General features: G+C 53.9%; 1 protein-coding gene across 3 annotated transcripts in view; it reads left to right on the top strand.

The window, feature by feature from the left end:
- TRAF7 (TNF receptor associated factor 7) overlaps positions 1-17036 on the top strand; it is a 932052-nt gene that overhangs the window by 158535 nt on the left and 756481 nt on the right. Inside the window, exon 1 of one of the 3 annotated variants that reach the window (XM_069647336.1) lies at positions 15425-15727. The exons of the other annotated variants lie outside the window; for them this stretch is intronic. The gene's annotated coding sequence lies outside the window, so the exon portion shown is untranslated. Of the gene's footprint in view, positions 1-15424; positions 15728-17036 lie in introns of those variants that run through there. 3 annotated transcript variants of the gene reach the window in all.

Consider the following 17036-nt stretch of genomic DNA (forward strand, 5'->3'; position numbering starts at 1 on the left):
GATTGTCAGGGCCTAAACATGTGTGCAACGCAGGACTGAGCCACAGTTGACATGGGGAGGCCGATGAGATGGCAGGCAATGTATGTAACCAAGGACTCATATTACAGTGATCATCCAGTCAAGGACACGTAGGGGCATGCGTGCAATGCACATGGAGCATGAATGGGCACTCATGTCCCTGCGGGACATCTGACCCATGCACAGTACAAGTGAGATACCCTGCATCGAGTACTAAGGCTGTACCACACGGCATATGTCTGGCAGTTTCTACGCTGGATGTTAGCATCTACACAGGACACATGAACAAGAAACTACACATTGGCAAGATTGGAGCAGACCAGTGCAAAGGTGGAACTGGAGTGCAGAGTGGCGGAGGAGGGGCAAGGGAGCATGCCCACATGGAGTCCCGCATGCAGGCAGAGGAGACATGCATGACGGTAGCATTGCATTACTTACACATCAGAACCATGTACACGTCACATGTAGCAGCAATCATGCACAACACATCCCACAAGTGAAACACACACGTCCTCAACAAACATGCATCAACGCTCACTGGACTGGGCATCAAAGTCCAGCATCTCTCCCACTCCTTCGACCAATTCAGGTGGTATGAACTCCGCAACGAGAGCCTCATGCGGAGTGAGTTCTTCCTCCTCTGGTGCAGGCCCACCGCCAGTCACCAGAGTCAAGTTGTAATTTGAGGCACGCTTGGCCTTAGTGCTGCGCTTGATGTCATTCCAACGCTTTTTGCACTCCTGCGCCGTGCGCACCTCATGGCTGAATGAACTGACCTGTTCCGCAACATGCTTCCAGTGGGTGTCACGTTGGGCAGCCGTAGTCTGACTATTGGCACCCACTAGCATGTCACGGCTGTGGCCCCGCACGTAGTCCACGAGGAAGTCCAGTTCCTGCTTACAGAAAGGCTTCTTCCTCGACGTACAGGAGGTCGTGGCTGTGTGTGGGGTCCCAGCCTGTGCTGCAGGTGCAACCTTCCTCCTCTTGGACTGTGGCGAGACCCTGGCTGGCTAATGCCGCCCTGACCAGTATGGCCAGTGGGTTCGGTGGATTGAGCCAAGGGAGTGGCAGGTGGAGGGATGACCAAAGGCCTGACTTGTGTCAGTGGCAGCTGGGTGCCCACTAATGGACCCTGCGCAGCAACATCAGCTGTGGCAGGGTCATTGACCGCAACGGTCCTGGTTGGCAGACTCACAACCGGGGTGCTGTTGGGTGCATCTGCCCCTGCACTTGCCAACACCCGGCTGTTCGGGGCAGCAGATGACATGACTGCCCCAGGGACACGTGTCTTGGTCTGAGCAGCCCGGCCTGCCCCTATGGTTTCCCCCTGGCCTGTTGGAGATCTACCAAGGGCTCTTCAAGTGCCAACGCAGCCTGCGCTGGCAGACCCTGAGCCTGGGTGGCGGTGTCCACAGCTGCACCTGCAGCTACCACTACCCTTGGGCCCGTGGCAGTCGATGGAACGGACTGCTGGGTCATATGGGTGCCAGATGCAGGAGCTGCATCCCCCGGAACCACAGGAGGTGGTGGCATGGCTGCACCGACACATGGCACAACATTGTGCTCAAGTGGCGCACCCCTGCCTCTTCCCCCTCTGTGGCTGCCCTGGACACCCTGGAGTCCCCCTACTCTCTGGTCACCACGGCCACGTCCCCGACCACGCCCGCCACGAGGAGTACGCCCAGCTGAGGCCCCCCTCACCTTTGGTGGCCTCCCAACCATGGCACAGATGTAGTAGTGCTGGCACAGATGGAGTGGTGCCAATGGGAGGTGTACACCACAATTGACCTGGGCAATTGGGGTGAAGGGGGTGGGAAGCAAGATGTTAAGAGCCCCCCTGCACCTGCAAGGCTGTATGTGACCCCGGGGATGTGGTGACGGGTCACGCAACGCTCAGGCACCCCAAAACTGCAGTAAAACCATACACGCAACCCTGCAGCCTACGTGCGTGGATTCAACCTCCCGCAGTACGCGGTGGCACCCAGTAACACGAATAACGCGTACACGTGGGACACGCAGGCTACTATGACATCGAAAATGGGTGCGATATACAGGGGCACCCGCAGTGGGAAAAAGAGCGTGTGCGACTCACCGTCTGACTAGCACGATGCAGAAAAACACGCGTAGCCAATACCCCCGCCAAAAGAAGAGATACGTCCTTGATAGCTGTTAAGTTGTGATGGCGCGCGAAACAGAAAGCAGCAACACATGTCGGTCTCCACGAAAGGCACGTACAGCGAACTGCTGGGCCCGCTCACCTTTAACCCGTGCTGAGGGAAACGCATGCGTGCGTCACGTCACTTACGCGCATGGGCCCTTTCCACGTATTACACGCGGACGTGCAGTTTTTCACACGCGCTTACGCGCATGGGCCCTTTCCTCGTATTGCACGCGGACGTGCAGTTTTCCACGCGCGCTTACGCGCATGGGCCCTTTCCTCGTATTACACGCGGACGTGCAGTTTTTCACGCGCGCTGAAATGCCCATGCATGTCTGTACACGTCACGTCACAGGGGCGATTGCGCTTGAGGGGCCTTCTGTCCAATGAAAATGCGTATGCGTGCAGACGCGCTTACGCGCTAAGGGCCTTTCCTCGAATTACACGCTGACGTGCAGATTTTTCACGTGCCAAACCACTCTGTATCAAGCTGGCCACGCGTAAGCACACGGAAGACCACGCTCCTGCCCAGAAGGCCGAACTACTGCCCCCAGAGCCCCGAGCACGCTCCCACCTGCCATCTGCTGCTGCCTGACTGCCTGCTGCCCACGTGCCCTGCCATTTGCTGCCTGCACATCAGCCAGGGGTGCTGTTGCTGTGACCACCCCTGCTGGAACCGAAGACTCCCGACTGGGATTCCATCGCTCCACAGCCCAGCCCCAGGACCCAGTTGCCCACCCACTCCTGCTTCTGGGGTTGTCATGTCGGGGCAAACACCATCTGAGACCACTGACAACCCCCGGCCAGAGAGGCAGAGGGGCACCAGCTTCAGTGCCACCGAAGTTGGTGTCCTGGTGGAGCAAGTCCTGGGGCAGTATGATGCCCTCTTCGGAAGTTCCCGCGCCGACAAGGAAGGATGGACTCGGATCTGGACTGACATCGTGACTGCCATCAATGCGAAGGGGGTGGCAGTCCGTGACTTACAACATGTCAAGAAGCGCTGGGAGGACTTCAGGTCCAGGACCCTGAACAAGGCCCGGCGCCTCTTGAAGGCGGCGGATGCCAAGGGGCGCCGGGGCCACTTGTCGGAAGAACAGATGAGGGTCCTGGAACGCATATCCCCAGCGCTCCACGTCCAGGTCCTTGAGAGGCAGACCCATCTGGAGTCGAGCGGTGAGTGTACATGCATCCTGATTGTGAGCAGTGCGTGTGGTGATTATTCAGTAGTGTGCAGGTTGCACATCTGTTTGTATGGGGTCGAGTATGCGTGGGGGTGTACAGGGCCGTGGGGCTGACACATGCGAGGGCTGGAATGTGTGAGACATGGATGGTGCTTGTGTGTGTAGGCTTGCATGCCAAATGCAGTTGTGTGGGCACACATGTTTGGATGAATGTGTATGTAAGTAGACATGTCTGTGATGTCACGCATGTTTGGCTGCATGTATCAGCACTGTGTACATGTGCATGTGTGTGTATTTGACAAGGGTGCAACAGTGATGCAACATGGATGCATGTGACAGCAGTATGTGGAAGCCTGATTGGCAGATGTGACATGGATGCCCGTCTGAACACTGCGACACTTGGCAGAGGTGTACACATGCATGCAAGTGTGGTGGTGTGTGTACATGTGTGGTGCACTTCCTGTGTTGCATGTGATGTCTGGCTCACCTTTGGCTGCTCATGCTGTTGTATGTGTATGGATGGTGGTGGCAGTTGCAATATGGTTGTGGTATGGCTCATGTGTGCGAGTTGTAATGACATGTGTGTTGGGGATTGTGATGACATGTCTGAGGTTTGCCAATGCCACTCATGTACAACTGTCATGTGTGTATGTGTCCATTGTACATTGCCCTGATGCCTGTGTTTTGTTTCTCCCTGTCTGCAGCGTCAACTGATGAAGAGGGCGGAGAAGGTGCTGTGGAGCACAGCGGCGGGGATCCAACCGCCAGCCGGAGACGCAAGGCCCGGCTCCCCTCCCATGTTGTGATCTCGTCGGGGAGTGAGGAGTCCGGTGCCGCGTCCCAGGCCGCAGCTTTCGGGTGGAGGTCCAAGAGGCGGAGGTTGGAGTTGGACTCCTCGGCAGCAGAAGGGGCAGCTGGGACCCCACAGGGCCCAACAGGGGAAGATGGCATGTAGTCATCCAGGTTGGTGGGGGGTTTGGTGGAGGAGGAGGCCGTGCAAGCACCAGAGACGGGGTCTGGAGGTGGGGATCCCACTGGTGCTAGTGGTGCAGTGCAGGACCAGGGACAGGAGGCAGCACAGGCCGCCGCGGAGGTGCCTGTGTGCAATCCTGTCCCTGATCCTGTCCCTGCATCATCTTGCACCAGCAGGGATGCCTACGTCCAGACTGTTAGGACACTTACCTGGCCTTCTCGTCGCGTCCGTCCCCGGATGTGGCAGTTGTACCCATATTACCGACTTGGGAAGCGTGACTGCTGGCAGCGGGCCGGTGCTCGACACCTTTGCTTGCATGCGCAAACCTCGCGGGTAACCAGGAACGGGCAGACAAGCTTGTGTTCCAAGCCTCGTTCTGGTGCCTGCTCGGCCGCTACGCATGCGCAGCCCCGCTAGTGTTCCAAGCCTCGCTTTCGTGCCGGACGCTGTAAATAGCGTCCGGCCCTCTACAGATCGCGTCTTAACGCGGTTTGTTCCCCACTTACCGTCGCTTGGTGCCTAGTATCAGGTTCCTGCTCCTTGGCTCCTGCTTCCTTGTCCGGTTCTCTGGCCTCTTGGGCTGCCTTAGCTCCTGTTGGGTCCCTTCCTTGTGGTTCATGCCTTCCAGTTTTCCCCTCTCCTCCTGGGTTCATTTCTGTTGGGATTAGTTTCCCTTGGCTGTGTGGCCCTTAGGAGGTTGTGGGTCCCCCCTCCTGGCTTTCTCCCCTCTCCTTGGGCCTTCCTGTTCCCTGGGTTCCAGTCTCTTCCTGATCTCCTTGTTTGCCTGGATCTTCCTTGCCTGTTTGGCTCTGGGTGCCAGCCCTCCTGATTATCAACTGCCTTGGTGGATCGTGCCTGGACATCTTTGAAGACCTTCTCAATCCTCCAGCTTGTGAACCACTACCGGACCATGCCACCTCATCACCTCCCTGTCAGTGCTTGCACTGTCCCGGCGTCACTTTAATCTGCAGGGAGGTGAGCCAGTGGCGTCGGGAGGTGATTCCAATCCATCCCTGTTCCATTAGGGTTGGGTCGGGGTCGCTTCCTAGCGTTACAATTTCTGCATTCTATTTGAAGGTCTACCAGTCTGGCATCACCGGCAAGACTAGCAACTGAAACTTCAGGTACGCAGCGCTCCAGAGACGCGCAGCTTAACAGATTAAGACGCCTAACAACCAGTTCCGATTCTGAAATGGAGAATTCTGAAGAATTGAGGAATGAGATCAGGGCCCTACGCGCCGAGATGACAGTATTACATCAGGAGAATTTGGCCTTACGTCAGCTGGTAGCTCAAGGGGCTACCCCCAGTACCTCTGCAGAGACTGTGATGGCTCAGACCAGCCCAATAAAATTTGACGGAGATCCTAGACGGGTGGCAGAATTTTGCAATCATTGTAGAATACATTTTTTGTGCCGCCCTATGCATTTCAACCAGGATAAGGCCAAGATTGGGTACGTTTTGGGAAATCTAACCGGAAACGCATTGGCCTGGGCCACTCCTTTGGTAGCTGCCAAGAGTCCAGTTCTGGAGGATTTTGTGGCCTTTGAGAAGGCTTTTCTGGAGGTGTTCCAGTCTCCCAACCTCGCCGCTGCTGCACAAAATCAGCTTATGGACTTGAAGCAAGGATCCAGTGATATAATCACCTACATCAGCCCTTTTCGTCAGCTGGCCACCGATTCACAATGGCCTGAGATTACTCAGAAAACCCTTTTTCGTAGGGGGTTCAGAGAGGAATATAAGGATGAACTTCTCCATATTCCAGAACCTGAAACCCTGCAAGCATTGCAAGAACAAGTGATGCGGATCGATCACAGGTTGTCTGAGAGAAGTGGTGAGAGGCGCCATTTGGAAAGGTCAATTCCAAGATTCATGCCAGTACCAGCCAAAGCATCTACCTCGTCTGAACCAACTCCTGAACCAATGCAACTGGGAGCGGTCAGAGGTCCCCTATCTGATGCCGAGAAGAAACGTAGACGTGACCTACGGTTGTGCCTGTATTGCGGGGCCTGTGGCCATTATCTCAGTACTTGTCCATTAAGACCACTTCGGAAGTTGGAAAACTGAATGGCCTATCGTTTAGGGGAAAGGCGACGATGGGCCTCTTTTCTTCTACAGTCCTTCCCGATTCAGCACAGGTCCGACAACCCATGCAACCAGTCGTGCTTATGGTCTTAACACTCAAGGTCTCTTGGTCAGGAAAAGAACCCATTAAGGTACTGGGATTATTGGATTGTGGAGCCTCTGGAAATTATATGGACGCTGATTTTGCCATCAGGAATGGTATTGCCTTGATTGAAAAGAATTGTGCTTCAGTGGTGGAAGTTATTGACGGTACCCCGTTGTCTTCGGGTCCGGTCCATCAACATTCCGAGACACTGAGTTTGTGGATTGAAGAACATCACGAACAGATCTCTCTGGATGTCATCAAGACTCCCTCTTATCCGATCATTTTGGGATTGCCTTGGTTGTTACACCATAACCCCAACATCAACTGGCAGACTCGGACCTTGGTTTTCAGCTCTGATAGTTGTGTGTAGGACTGTTGCCATATCGGTTTTTCTTCAACGCAATCATCGATTGCCACCCAGACTGAAGGGGTTGGTGTGCCACGCTTACTCTCTGTTTCTTCAGTTCCCTCTGAATATGCTGAATTTCATGAGGTTTTCTCTGAACCTAAGGACATTCCCTTACCTTCTCACAGATCTTTTGATTGTGCCATCGACCTGTTACCCGACGCTGTGATTCCACATGGCAAGGTGTACTCCCTGACCGCTCAAGAAAAGGAGGTTTTGCAGGAGTATCTTGAAGAATGCCTTCAGAAAGGGTATGTTGCTCCCTCTAATTCACCGGCAGGATTCCCACTGTTTTTTGTAAAGAAGAAGGAGGGTACCCTGCGCCCGTGTGTTGATTATCGCCAACTAAACGACATCACTAGAAAGGATAGATATCCACTTCCCTTGATTCGATCCATTTTGGAATCTTTACGTGAGTCATGAATATTTTCCAAGTTTGATCTCCGTGGAGCCTACCATTTGGTACGGATAAAGGCCGGAGATGAATGGAAGACGGCCTTCAAGACTCCAAGCGGGCACTATGAATACAGAGTTATACCTTTTGGGCTATGTAATGCCCCAGCTGTCTTTCAGCGTCTAATGGATCATATATTTTCTGATTTAATCGGGACCTCAGTCTGGGTTTATTTGGATGACATATTGGTGTTTTCAAGAAATCTCGAAGAGCACATAGTACATGTAAAAGAGGTACTTCGGCGACTACATGTGAATAACCTTTACGCTAAACTTGAAAAATGTCTTTTTCATCAAGACCACATTGAATTTCTTGGGTATGTAATCAGTGCGCCGGGTATACACATGGATCCAGCCAAGGTTCGTGCAATCCTAGAATGGAAAGCTCCCAGTGACAGAAATTCTCTTCAACGTTTTCTTGAATTCATTAATTTCTACCGAAGATTCATTCCATCTTTTTCGCAATTATCTGCACCCTTAACCTGTTTGACCAGCAGTAAGAGAATCTTTGTTTGGGGGCATGACGCTGCCACCTCTTTTGAGCAATTAAAGAAGGCCTTTAGTTCCGCGCCTATTTTACATCATCCCCAAGACGACCAGCCGTTTATCGTGGAAGCCGACTCTTCGGATTTTGCTGTGGGAGCCGTTCTACTTCAGATGGATCCGAGCATTGGAATGGAGTTCCCTGTAGCCTACTACTCCAGAAAACTTACGGCTAGTGAGCGGAACTATCCCATTATCGAAAAGGCACTATTGGCCATCAAGACCGCCTTTGAAGAATGGCGACATCATCTTCTCGGAGGACGCTTTCCGGTGGAGGTACGCACTGACCATCGAAACTTACAATTTCTACGCTATCTGCAGTGTTGGACCTCCCGCCAAGCTCGATGGGCTTTTTTTTCACAGTATGATTTCCATATCACCTATGTACCCAGTAGCAGTAATGTGAAGGCGGATGCTCTTTCCCGTTCTTTGGCTGATGATGTGCAACATGAAGGACGAGACCAGCCTGTGATTGCTCCCAAACATTTTCTACTGGCTTTGCCATCATTCTTGCATAGGGTGGTACAAGCTACCTTGTCTGATTCTTCTCGGGATACGTTGATGAGACGTCACCAGTTGAGGGAGAAGGACGGATTGCTTTTTTCCCAGAATAGGTTATACCTACCCACCAATGAGCTTCGCAAGACAATCCTACAAAGCTTTCACGACTCCAAGATAGGGGGTCACCGTGGTATTCGGTCTATGCAAGAACTCATTTCTCGACATTTTTGGTGGCCTAAATGGACTTTGCAAGTCAGACGTTATGTGGAATGCTGTCCCATCTGTGCCCAGGTCAAGGTTCCACGCATGAAGTCTGTAGGCCTTTTACATCCCATGGAAACACCGCCTTTTCCTTGGCATACAATCACCACTGATTTCATTGTCGACCTTCCGCCCTCCGAAGGTCATACCTGTATCATGGTTATCGTCGATTGTTTCACCAAGATGGCCCGCTTCATTCCCTTCCCAGGAATTCCCACGGCTGCTCTAGTAGCACGTGCCTTTTTGCACAATGTATTTCGTCTGCATGGATTACCTGTCAAGATAATATCTGACCGTGGTTCCCAGTTCGTCTCTTCCTTTTGGGGTCAATTGTGCCAGCATTTAGGCATCCATAGGGCACTCAGTTCTGGCTATCATCCACAAACCAACGGACAGACAGAAAGGACAAACCAAACGTTAGAACAGTACCTCCGTTGTTTTGCCAATGCCTCCCAAACAAATTGGATGTCGCATCTCGATTTGGCCGAAGTTGCGTATAACAATTCAGTTCATTCTGCAACCGGACTAAATCCCTTTTTCTGTACCTTTGGCCTTCATCCCAGATTGCTGCCTTTTACGCCAGTACAATCAAGTAATGTTCCTTCGGCGGATCGCCTTGTCACCGATATCCAGAATCTGCAGCGTCGAGCGGCTGGTACCCTGGCCAAGGCACGTGAGACCATGAAGAGACAGGCCGATAAACATCGGAGCCCTGAGCCACCATTTCGGGTGGGAGATCTTGTGTGGTTATCTTCCAGATATTTGCCTGCACGGAACGTACCCCTGAAATTGGCTCCCAAGTTTTTAGGCCCCTTTCCGATTGTCAAGAAGGTGTCTTCAGTAGCTTTTGAACTTAGGTTGCCAGAATCCTGGAGGGTCCACCCTGTTTTTCATGTATCTCTTTTAAAGGCTTATCATTCAGATCCCTTCCATCGTGCCTGCCCCCGACCCGCTGCCATTGACGTTGAAGGTTTCCCTGAATTTGAGGTGCAGGAAATATGTGATTCCCGTCTCTTTAGGGGTAAATTGCAGTATTTGATTGACTGGAAGGGCTATCCTGCCTGTGATCGCACTTGGGAACCTGTTGAGAATGTTCATGCCCCCCCGTTTGGTTAGGGAATTTTATGCCCGTTTTCCTTGGAAGCCGGGTTCTTCCGGTCTTTCCAGAGGGGGGTATGGTGTTAGGACACTTACCTGGCCTTCTCCTCGCGTCCGTCCCCAGACGTGGCAGTTGTACCCATATTACCGGCTTGGGAAGCGTGACTGTTGGCAGCGGGCTGGTGCTCGACACCTTCGCTTGCATGCGCAAACCTCGCGGGTAACCAGGAACGGGCAGACAAGCTTGTGTTCCAAGCCTCGTTCTGGTGCCTGCTCGGCCGCTACGCATGCGCAGCCCCGCTAGTGTTCCAAGCCTCGCTTTCGTGCCGGACGCTGTAAATGGCGTCCGGCCCTCTACAGATAGCGTCTTAACGCGGTTTGTTCCCCACTTACCGTCGCTTGGTGCCTAGTATCAGGTTCCTGCTCCTTGGCTCCTGCTTCCTTGTCCGGTTCTCTGGCCTCTTGGGCTGCCTTAGCTCCTGTTGGGTCCCTTCCTTGTGGTTCCTGCCTTCCAGTTTTCCCCTCTCCTCCTGGGTTCATTTCTGTTGGGATTAGTTTCCCTTGGCTCTGTGGCCCTTAGGAGGTTGTGGGTCCCCCCTCCTGGCTTTCTCCCCTCTCCTTGGGCCTTCCTGTTCCCTGGGTTCCACTCTCTTCCTGATCTCCTTGTTTGCCTGGATCTTCCTTGCCTGTTTGGCTCTGGGTGCCAGCCCTCCTGATTATCAACTGCCTTGGTGGATCGTGCCTGGACATCTTTGAAGACCTTCTCAATCCTCCAGCTTGTGAACCACTACCGGATCATACCACCTCATCACCTCCCTGTCAGTGCTTGCACTGTCCCGGCGCCACTTTAATCCGCAGGGAGGTGAGCCAGTGGCGTCGGGAGGTGATTCCAATCCATCCCTGTTCCATTAGGGTTGGGTCGGGGTCGCTTCCTAGCGTTACAATTTCTGCATTCTATTTGAAGGTCTACCAGTCTGGCGTCACCGGCAAGACTAGCAACTGAAACTTCAGGTACGCAGCGCTCCAGAGGCGCGCAGCTTAACACTGACCCGTTTTCAGGCAGGGGATGAGCTCACGTCAACTGGCCTTCCTCTGCCTGCGGACGTGGCTATCCAGGTCCGGGTTGAGCCTGTCCTGGCTGGTGTGGCGTTGCGTCAACGGGTCATGCGAGGTGACCTGCAGTCTTTTCATGAAGAGACTGCACGTCATCTCGAATGGCTCGTTGACCACGTCAGCCTGCTGGGACAGGTCACCCAGGCCGGATTCCTCCGTCTGATGGGGCTTGCTACGATCCCCTCCTCAACTGGACCCCCTACGCGCCAGTCGTCCTCTGTGCCATCTTCCCACCCATCAGTCACCTGGGTGCCCTGTGGAGCTGCCTCTGACGGTGCGGCCAGGCTGGTGGAGGAGACATCCCTGCCACAGTCGGGAGTCGGACGTCCAGCAGGGGTGGCCACATCTACGACTGCACCCCAGCCGGCAGAGGATGTGCAGGCAGCCGGAGGCAGTGCACGGGCAGAGGCACAGCAGCAGCAGCAACGTGGTGGGAGCCATGAAGGCTCGGGGCCTTCAACATCGGAGGGGCAGGCATCGGCCGGAGGGCAGGAGGACCCAGGACAGAGAGTGTCTTCCGTGTGGCAGCGGTTGGGCCACGCCATAGATGCGGAGCGGCAGCGGGCGGGAGAGGCACGGCTCACAATGGTCAGGGCGGAGAACTCCATGCGGAGGGCCCTGAGGCGAGCCGAGTGCCTCGAGGCAATCCGCAGGGGTTTGGAGGTGGAGACGTCGACGGCCCTGCGGACCCTCGTGGCCATGGAGGAGGACCGCCTCCGGGACATTGAGGAGGAGTTTGATGATGCCCTGGCCCGGGACATCCACAAGTGAGCCGTGAAACTAGCCCGCTGCCCTTGTACATACTTATGTAGGTAGTGTTAGGTTTAATTTTTGTTTTGATTTTATTTGGACCTTTCGGACATTGGCCACATTTTTGTATATAGTTTATTTTATTAGTTAGTGTAGTTAGGTTTCCTTTCTTTTGTTGGGATAATGGACCCTGGCTTGTTCCCATGTACATAGTTCACTGTTGGATTGTATTTTTTTTCACTTTTTAACCATGGAGCAATGGCTTTCTTTTTTATTTCCCATTGGATTTTGTTTTGTGGACATTGACTTTGGACAACATTACTTTGGAATTGTATTTTTGGTTTTGCTTTTTTTCACGGACATGCTTCTTTTAATTTTTGTACATTCACATTTCTGTTTCTTCATTTTTTATTCTATTTATGTTTCCTTTAATACATATTTTTTTTGGTGAACTCATTGGTTTCATACATTTCATGATATGTGTTTTGAGATTCACTGACACCCATTGGGTGTATGTGAGGGAAATGTGTTTGTTTCAGAACTTGCAATTGGTGTTCTGTGATGTAATTGCAAATTATGAGTGGGTGGATGCAGTACTCGGGTGGGTGTTTTGCATTTGGAGGCTGACCATAGGGACCAGGGATCTAGATTGTGATGACATGTTGGCTGGGGAACATGAGTTGGACATGGGTGGGGGCCTGCTGGCAGGTGCCCCACAGTGCTGGGGGGTGGGGGTGGTGGGGAACATGAGTTGGACATGGGTGGGGGCCTGCTGGCAGGTGCCCCACAGTGCTGGGGGGTGGGGGTGGTGGGAGACATGAGTTGGACATGGGTGGGGGCCTGGTGGAGGCTGCCCCTGCACTGCTGGGGGTGCTGGGAGACATGGGTGGGGGCCTGGTGGTGGGTGCCCCTGGTGGCTGGGGGTACTGGGAGACAATGGGTGGGGGCCTGGTGGAGGCTGCCTCTGGTGGCTGGGGGGTGGGGGTGCTGGGAGACATGGGTGGGGCCTGGTGGAGGCTGCCCCTGCACTGCTGGGAGGTGGGGGTCCTGGGAGACATGGGTGGGGGCCTGGTGGTGGGTGCCCCTGGTGGCTGGGGGGTGGGGGTGCTGGGAGACATGGGTGGGGGCCTGGTGGTGGGTGCCCCTGGTGGCCGGGGGGTGGGGGTGCTGGGAGACATGGGTGGGGGCCTGGTGGAGGCTGCCCCTGCACTGCTGGGGGGTGGGGGTGCTGGGAGACATGGGTGGGGGCCTGGTGGTGGGTGCCCCTGCACTGCTGGGGGGTGGGGGTGGTGGGGAACATGAGTTGGACATGGGTGGGGGCCTGCTGGCAGGTGCCCCACAGTGCTGGGGGGTGGGGGTGGTGAGGAACATGAGTTGGACATGGGTGGGGGCCTGCTGGCAGGTGCCCCTGCACTGCTGAGGGGGTGGGGGTGGTGGGAGACATGGGTGGGGGCCTGGTGGTGGGTGCCCCTGCACTGCTGGGGGGTGGGGGTGGTGGGAGACATGGGTGGGGGCCTGGTGGAGGCTGCCCCTGGTGGCTGGGGGGTGGGGGTGTTGGGAGACATGGGTGGGGGCCTGGTGGTGGGTGCCCCTGCACTGCTGGGGGCTGGGGGTGCTGGGAGACATGGGTGGGGGCCTGGTGGAGGGTGCCCCTGGTGACTGGGGGTGCAGGGGGACATGCGTTGGTGGGCAGTAGTGCAAGTTGACATGTGGGTTGGCTGGGGGTCATGGCCATGGTGGATGGTGTGCCTGTAGGACATGTGCAGGGTAGGCCCCTGTGGTGTGAGCCACCTGCAGGGGCCGTGGAGGGTGTAGAGGGAACACCTGGGAGGACCCACACGTGCAATTCACGTGTGGTGCTCCCCGCGCACTCCTGTAATACACGTACCCTGATGGAATCGCGTGTGGAACTTCCCGCGCACCCCTGAAATGCGCGTACCCTGCTCGCACGGGCCCAATCGCGTGTGGAACTTCCCGCGCACCCCTGGAATACACGTACCCTGATGGAATCGCGTGTGGAACTTCCCGCGCAGCCCTGGAATACACGTACCCTGCTGATGTTGCGTGTGAAACTTCCCCCGCATCCCAAAATACACGTACCATGATGAAATTGCGTGTGGAATTTCCCGCGCACCCCTAAAATACACGTACCCTGCTGAAATCGCGTGTGGCACTTCCCGCGCACCCCTGAGATACGCGTACCCCCAATCGCGTGTGGAAATTCCCACGCACCCCTGTAATACACGTACCCTGCTGAAATTGCGTGTGGCACTTCCCGCGCACCCCTGAGATACGCGTACCCCCAATCGCGTGTGGAAATTCCCGCGCACCCCTGTAATACACGTACCCTGCTGAAATCGCGTGTGGCACTTCCCGCGCACCCCTGAGATACGCGTACCCCCAATCGCGTGTGGAAATTCCCGCGCACCCCTGTAATACACGTACCCTGCTGAAATCGCGTGTGGCACTTCCCGCGCACCCCTGAGATACACGTACCCCCAATCGCGTGTGGAAATTCCTGCGCACCCCTGTAATACACGTACCCTGCTGAAATCGCGTGTAGCACTTCCCGCGCACCCGAGATACGCGTACCCTGCTCGCACGGGCCCAATCGCGTGTGGAAATTCCCACGCACCCCTGAAATACACATACCCTGCTGAAATCGCGTGTGGCACTTCCCGCGCACCCCTGAGATACGCGTACCCTGCGGAAATTGCGTGTGGAACTTCCCGCGCACGCCTGAAATATGCGTACCCTGCTCGCACGGGGCCAATGGCGTGAGGTACTTCCCGCGCACCCCAGTGATACACGTAGCCCGCTTGCCATGCTGGTACAGGGTTAGCGCAGCCCTTTGCGCTGGATTGGGTATATTGATGGCTTTTCCCTGTGCGAGAGGCGTTCTTGGGGGCGTAACTGGCACTGCTGCAGGGTCGCTGCGCCACGGCTGGTTTTGGTGGCTGGAATCCATGAATACGCTGTGCGCGGAAATGGATTTTAGCGCACGCGGCTGGCGCAGGGATTCACACGCGCACACTGTGCGCCAGCCGCGTGCGCCACTTGTGCGCTGAATTCTATGAATTACCCCCTAAAACATTTGTGTGGATTTACAGGTACTCTCTATCTGGAATCTTTCATCAGAATGGCCCCCACGCTAACAGTAGACAAATGGTGGCTGAAGATTTTAGTGGGCGAAAGTCAGTCCTTAATATTTGTAGTGGTCACATTTTTAAATGATTTTTTAAGTGAGAATAAGATGTGAGGTAATTCAATCTAAGATGAGCCAGTCACCAGGGAACATTCCGATGAAATGCCTGTAACTTGCTGTCGATGTATGCACATTATGAAATGTTTGGATATTTGTTAAAGGTTTTTAATAAACTAATAAATCAAAAAAGAAAAAATATGTGCCGTCTCTCTTTTAGAATTCTGTATTGTGCTTTAGCTCACGTGTCCAGCAGGGCCTTGTCTTGCGTTGTCCGAGATGTGAAATAATGGCGAAATTGTTCGCTCTAGAGTACGAAAGCGGATTTGTAGTCCCATTTTCTCGCTTGACCTCATGTGATATTGCGCATATGACCGTATCTGCCTGTGAAATAGTTGCCTTGCTGTAAACATTTGGAACATTTGGAAGCAGGTGAAAGGTATCTGTGAAAGCCCAGCCAAGGTTTAGTTCCGCTTTGGGCTGTATATTTTCTCAAGCAAATGTGTGTCCGATTCCGTGCATTTCCTCTTCTTTCCTTATCCCCGCCCCCCATTACTCTCTGTTCCCCACTGCCCAAAACATTCTGGAAACAGGAAGCTGTTTAGCTGAGCTCTCGCGGAATTGAATAGGAGGAAGTGTGCGCGTTTACGCAGAAAGAACATTGGCAACAGCCTGCCAAGAGTGACCGAGCCGGAGTCCTCTGCAGAGATAGCGGGGGAGTTGCACGGGCCCTCCACTGAGGGTCCATGCACGCCATTTATCCTGCGATTTGCTGCACAGTGGGGTGGCTATGCGCCAACCAGAGATGTGCGGACGATGCACTAGGACGTGGCTGCTGTCGCTGGCAGGGCTTCCGAGAGGTCTTGCTGGAGGAGTAAGGCGTGGGAAAGCAGCTGCTTTTGGTATTTATTTTCTTTGAACTGTGTACATTTTCTGGGGCAGTGGTTATCTAGCTTTGCTACCCGCGTACGGAGTTGGGGGAGTCAGCATTTCAGACCGTCAGAGCAGCCAGTGCGTCACCCCGTAGTATGTTATTTAAAGTAATGCTGCTGTCACGGGCAAGGTGCCAGCGCTGTGCCCCGCACTGTTGTCGGGGGTCTGCGTAATGTAGTACCTACGGCTCGAGAGCATACCTAAGCTTTTTCTATGTGGGGCGTCTTTTCAGTTGCAGGCTCCCTGGCTTCCAGGAGGCAGCGCATGGCAAAAGCCTACAATGTCTTGGGTTCTGCTTCAGATGTCGTGTATATGTCTATCTCCAACGGCTCCCTGCTCTTGTGAACTGGTAGGTCTCCGGCAAGTCCAGATTCCAGTGGGCAGTTTTATATGGCGCCTGGCAGAGTCTGTACATTAAATTCATTACTTGACTTCAGGTAGTATCAGTACAGTCCAGCTACTGAAAGGGTGAGCATGCTTGGGATACAAAGGTGGCTGCGGAGTAGTTGGACTTGTTAGCTGTCACTGGTGCCAGCCTTCTGAATCTGCCACTTGTTTCAGAACTAAATTTACAGTGCAGAGCGATTTCGATAATCGGAGGCTGCCAGCCATCTTAATAGAAGATGACACCAGGATCCACTTCTGGATTTCGCAGTCACTTTCACGGTAAACGTATGCTCACCCTACAGCTGCATTCATCACGACCACAACGATGAACTGCAGGCCTAATACACGTGAAGTGGTTCCTGTTTTTAAAATTAGACACAATCGTATAGTGTATCGGAAGTTCCGCTATACAGAAATGTGGTAAATGCATAGGAATACAAAAGACGTTACATTTAAAAATAAAAGAGTAGGACTGACGCAAGTGGGCAAGCCCACACAAGTCAGGGCTTATCCAGCTTCTCATTCACTGTACTCCAACACTCTGCTTCAACTCAAGTTCGATCATATCATGAGCCATCGCCAGTCTCCGTATGTTGGTCATTCCTTGATTGATCTAACCCAGCCAAGTGACCCTTACCGGCATTCTGCTGAACCCGCTGCAGGCTAAATCCAGCCTATAGCTTTCCAGTAGGTAAGGAAGCGGGCAGAATAGGCGGGCCCATTGGCCCTTTGCTACCATCTGTTTCTGCAACGCAGGTAAGGAAATACTTTAGGTGGTGGTCCCCCAGTCAGGGTTCACAATGGGCCAGATCTGGTGCAGTAGGCATAATTAAATGCTGTTGAACTTTCTTGCATAATTTTGAAGATTGGTTCAGTGCAATGGACTACTTT

This window comes from Ambystoma mexicanum, chromosome 2q (assembly GCF_040938575.1).
Source record: "Ambystoma mexicanum isolate Mex_15411 chromosome 2q, UKY_AmexF1_1, whole genome shotgun sequence".
Lineage (NCBI taxonomy): Eukaryota > Metazoa > Chordata > Amphibia > Caudata > Ambystomatidae > Ambystoma > Ambystoma mexicanum.